At 40.7% G+C, this 5,860-nt stretch overlaps 1 non-coding gene across 1 annotated transcript; it reads left to right on the top strand.

Annotated features, from left to right (window-relative positions):
- The first annotated feature begins 3,989 nt into the window (after positions 1 to 3,989).
- Positions 3,990 to 4,063, top strand: Trnan-guu (transfer RNA asparagine (anticodon GUU)). The gene has a single exon. It is a non-coding gene; the product is annotated as a tRNA-Asn (tRNA).
- Positions 4,064 to 5,860: the final 1,797 nt, after the last annotated feature.

Genomic DNA, 5,860 nt, shown 5'->3' on the forward strand with positions numbered 1-5,860 from the left:
CCCCTCTCCCCGGCCTCCACGCACTCCTTCCTCGGCACTGTTATACACCCCCGAGTGGCCTGCGAATCCCGCGGGCTTACAGACGCCGTCGCTTGGAGTGGCGTGAATCATGCACCGCCGCTATTCTGGATGCTTCGGGCGTCGGGTCGACCCGGGATGACGTGAGACGTCACGACCACATCCAGTCGGTTCCAGAAAGTCGGCCAACGGGTATAAAAGAGTTGACGCCAGCCTCCGCAGTAGTTCCTGCAGGCGAGTGGAGTGGAGTGCGAGTTCGGCGAGGAGGACGAGAATAACCCCCCCCCCCTTCCCCTTCTATAGAGAGCGGCGTGATGCGGAACTACAGGACCGTGCGTGTGAAGGATGGACAGGTGCGAGGTGAAAGGGCGAACCAGCGAACCACTGTTGAGCCTAGCGTGAACTGTGGACTGCACAGATACTTAGGGATTTGTGAACAGACATTAAGTGTGGTGTCAACTGAACGAGAACCTTCTTATTAAACCTCGCTCAATCTTCGCAGTGGGTGGTCCTGCAGGTTTCATCCATCCAGGGATGCGGCGAACCACCATTTGTACGTTAAGGAGAAAAAAAAAACGTAACGGGTGACAGATAAACCCAACGCTGAACCTAAACAGGTAATATGGACAACAACGGCGATTACAGCTCAGACGAACACATTTAAACTTAAATATCAGACAGCACAAGAATACCGTGGAAGAAATTTAGTCATGAAAACAGAAATAACAGCACAGACGAGCACAGTGGGCTAACAAAGACGAAACAGTTTCAACAATAACAGTAAATGCAGAATGAAAACAAACCTGGACGACGCAATAAATATACGACCACAATTATGAAGATGAACAGATATCATGGACAACACAACGACGAATACACAGTACGACAAAACCCTTGTTACCCTTTTTAATTCTTATCTTGCATTCATGAATTTTTTTTCCCCCATGACAAACAGTGCAAAAATCTGCAATGGCTTATGTCCAAGAGATTGTACTAAAACTGAAAGACGAAGCTTGAGCAACATGGGGAGAAGAAGTGAACGGTTTTGAAAATACCAAGGCCACTGCTAAATGAACACATGCGCCCAACCTTCGCTCCGTTGCGCGGTGTGAGTGACACTCGTCAAGGCTGTCATGCCGCCGGACCGGGCAACAGGGTCACATGGGGGTTGTCCTGTGCTGCGATGGGAAAAGGGGGAGGGGGGTGTTGTAGGAGAATGCATCGCAACCCCTCTCCCTCCTCCTGGTGCCAGGAGCTCGGTGTGGGTGTCATGAGGGAAGGGTTGCAGGCGAGGGTGTGTGGCACGCGGTGTTAATATGCGGCAACAATGGCGCGGTAATCTGTGGCGGTGCTCGGCGACCCACCCCCTCCCCCCACCACCCCCCACAGGGGTAGAGAATCGCGCGTCCTCATTGTGAGGGGGGGTTGGAGTGCCCCCGGCCGTGATTGGTGGGGGTCGGGCGTAATTGATATCGTCGGGCGACGGCGTCGGGCAGAACATCGCGCTCGTGCGAGGCCCCCTGGCGGTCAAACCTCGGATACCCAAGTGTGCCAACACTGTCAAAAGTAATTCTCTGTGGTTACAAAATGTTTAGGAACCTCTCTCGTGAATTTAGACACGTTTCGTGTGATGCATAATTGGACTTACAATGGACGTGTAATCACAAGAATTGATTTAAATCGTGGGCTGAAAACAAGAAATATAGGAAGTAAATAATTGAGGAAACTGTGTCCCTTTCTTTGAAGAAAAAAAAGCACGAACACTGTACTCGACATACTGCCTCCCGCTTTCATTGTTACGGATTCTCTAGCGGTATGGGATTATCAGTATACAATTCAATTATAAAAAGGAATTCAGACGGGACAGAAATGAACGAACTGTCGGTTTTTGTTTGACAGTGGCAGATGAAGACAATATGCAACTATACGTGAGTTAAAGATTGTATGGAAAAAAAAATTATTTATTTAATTATTTCGAAACGAAAATAAAATTCAGCACTGGGCCGGTTTACAATTTTCTCATGTTATTACACTGTACAAAAATAAAATAAACAGTTAAACACTAAACGCTTAAACCATGATATTAAAAACCATTAGCGAAACTCAATTTAAAAAAAAGTTTGGTTTACATTTAATTTCCTTCTGTGGAATTGTGTCTGACTTAAACTTAATAGGTATACTGGCCGAATGAAGAGAAAACTATGTAAAACCTTTGGATTTTAAATATAATTTTTAAACATATATCGCACTACCCTCCTTCACCATTTTACTGCCACATACTAGAGTTACGACAGGGAAGACACATAATTGTGGGCATTTAATAGGACAAAGCGCGATAGAAGTAGCGTCAGGCAATGCTTGGAATGCAGTGGGTACGCTGTGGTGGTTGAAAGGGGATATCCGCGGCTAGCTTAGAGCTCTTGATGAAGTATGCCTGCATCAGGTCTACCAGCCTTCCGGGAAGAGAGGGGTGAGAATGGAGGGAAACTCGCGGATGTATTTCTGCTCAGCCGCGGGTATAGAGTGAAACAGGAAATTAAACAGGGATTCGATCTGAAGTTGCTTTACATATTCACGTGAGATTAAAAAAAAAAGGCAGCTCAATACTGACATCCCAGGCGAGAGTTAAAAAAAATATATATATCTTTTTTGGGTTTACGTCTCGTCGACCTCGGCTACTAGAGACTGATAAAAATTTAATCTTTTGGAAAATTATTAACCATTAAACCCAAGCTAACGGTAAGAAACTATCTTACCGTTCTCCTGCAGTTCGTTAGAGAGACCATAGAGAACCAAAATAACAATGGATGAACAGGGATTATAAATCGGGTCCTATTAAATAACATCTCAAAATTTTATCTTGCTCCAATCCTCTCAGCTGGTTTTCGTTATATTGCGTTTGTTATTCAATATTAGCAGCCTATCTAAAGTATTTAGAATAGCTACACGTGTTGGGACAGTATCCAGCAACATAGTTTTGGTTTACTAGGGTAAACGGTACGTTGCATGTTCTAAACCCGTGATACCCAATTGGTGGCCCGCGGGCCACCTCCGGCTAAATAATATTTCAATAAAGAAATACTCCTAGGTATAGGTATACCATCATAAATTACACATCCTTGTTTGCATGTATGCAAAATAAAAATGTCAGCTGACAGTGTTTAGAAGACACACATTCGTAGAGAAATACTCAAAAATAGTATTGATTTTCATTTACTTCCTAAAATATTGTTCAATATATATTATTATGTTTTTATTTTGTAGTAAAAAATTAAAATACTTGTTGTATTGTAACTTCATCACAATACTTAAATTTTATGTATTAGTTACTCTACAGACCACATGAGACATAAAAAATAGTTATAAAAACAAAATATTAATTACTGTGTGTCAGGCATTCGGATTTGTTTTAAAATCGATATCCGGCCTTCGTTAAGATTAAAGTTTAAATTTTCTTAATTTTCACTGTTCTAAATTATCGCCCCTGAAGTCTATAAAAATTATGTAAAAAATTATAAGCGCACACAGATATCGCCAACAATTAGTTTAGACTTTTCTTTATAGTGAAACTAGCTAATGCCCAGCATGAGCTTCAATGCCTCGATATTTTTTTTGTAACTTATTTGAAGTAGTTACACATATAAAAGTACGTCTATAATGCTATATTTCTTTATATATCTTTATCTACATATAAACCTACCTACCTCTATCTATTTATCATTATCTATCTATATCTATATTTATTTCTCCTCTATATACCTATATATATCTATATATGTCACTCTACAGCAATGAAAATATCAACAATCTATGTTTTTACCTATAAATAATTTTTATCCATCATTTTACCTGTCACAGGTGTGGCATAGGCATATAAAAACACGCAGTATTCGAATACATCATTGTGTCAAAATTTCAAAGCAATCGTAACGTGCTAAATATTCCAATGTGCATGTGAAGTTCCACAAGCAGCCTCCGTGGCGCAATCGGATAGCGCGTTCGGCTGTTAACCGAGAGGTTGGTGGTTCGAGCCCACCCGGGGGCGAGATGATTTTTTGTAGATTCTTGACTGTATAGGTATTCAAAAACTAGTCACGGCGGAATCAACAGGTCCATGAAATTCACTCACATCTATTTGGACTTGAACTGATGTATGTAACTTTTCTTGTAAACCTCTTTATTTCAAATATATCTTTACTCATATATAAAAACCAATTTACTGATGGTTAACTCTCTTAGATAAAATTTAAAAATGATGTGTTTTAAAAATAACCGTAATTGATGTTGAGGTTGTCGATATGCTGTTTCGTTCATCAGGTCTAACGTATTCAGTATTTTTTTTTTCCTTTTAGTCTCTAATGACTTCGTTTCAATGTCATTGTTGATTTACTTTGTAATAACTGACTACAATATCTTACAAAAAATTCTTAAAGTGTTTTTTGTTACATACATTGTGACAACTTACAATATTAGATTTTTTTACTTTTTATTTAGGCAATGCATCAACGCCTTATTTTGCATCGTAGCAGTAAACGTGGGGGACTTAACACAAAGTCTGAAATTGTTTTATCAGGTCACTTCCGTTTCTCCCCATCATAAAATTCCCTCAGTACTCTAACTTAGGGCGCCATATAGTACCATGTTCAGGGTTGCTAGGCGTATTTGTATCCTACCTCGGCTGATATTAGTGTATTTCATTCAATTCGAGCACTTTTAAATGGTTTCGAAATGCTTAAGTTCAGTAAAAACAACATTGTGAAATATTTGACCCATTTTGTCCAGAGTTGGTGTCAGCGAATACAAACAGCACGTTTTAAGATACACTTTCCATTTTGGTTACGTACACGTTTAACACCTTCTGTTTTCTCTCCGTGAACCAATTTTTTTTTTTACCCAGGGCTGGCAAATATTTGATTATAGTATAGGGAAATAATTTTTGCTGATCTTTTAATTTCAACTACAAATAACTCTTCCACTGATTGCCCTGATTTCATGTTGATTTGGTCTTGATAGGATATAGTTTAAAAAAAAAGTATTTCAGTTTTTCCCAAGATGTGTACCATCTAACCTCGGTATCGAGTAAATTCTAGTGTTTTAATGTTGAAAATACACTCATAATAAGAAACTCGGACACGAAATTTAACGTAGCATTTTAAAATTTAAACAGAGCGTGATAAATATTCGTAAAATGTGTTTTCAACTACTTTTTTGGACGCTAATCACACCTAGTTCCCACATCCGCAGCTAGAATTCGCAGTAGGAGCAGCTACGTTGCCTATCGAATCATTCGATTTGCAGAGCGAAATTTAAAACTACATAATGAAACGCCTCCGATGAAAGAGAAAGAGTCTAAAAAAAAATACTGAACCCAGGATTTAGCCTTATTTTTTAACAAGAAATTTAAATGAAAATACTGCCCATCTTGTTAAAATTCATTAGATATTTAATTTTGCAAAGTTTACCTTTGTCTTTGTGAACATTGGTTCGCGCCATCCGCCACAGATGGCAGCACCGTGATTGTTATGCATTCACGAAATGACTCAAACCAAATACTGTACACCGAGAGCTAAGACGTGAAACTGGCCGCGGACTGTGTTTTGGTACACCTGGCTGTTGGGGCCCGCAGTTCGCAGTTTGGCCACCTCCCTGCAGCATACCCCGACGGTGGTCACCCCTGGCGGCTATAAACCAGGCTGACCTGGCCACCTGGCCGATAAATCCTCCCCTCCTCTCCTTGCCCACCCCCCGTCGACTAGGCGGGCGGGCATCTGTTACAGCGCGCCTCTCGTTTGTTTCAATTGCCCGCCACTAGATGTCATCCGCGACTGCCATGCATCCCTCA

Source organism: Bacillus rossius, chromosome 1, assembly GCF_032445375.1.
Source record: "Bacillus rossius redtenbacheri isolate Brsri chromosome 1, Brsri_v3, whole genome shotgun sequence".
NCBI classification, from domain to species: Eukaryota; Metazoa; Arthropoda; class Insecta; order Phasmatodea; family Bacillidae; genus Bacillus; species Bacillus rossius.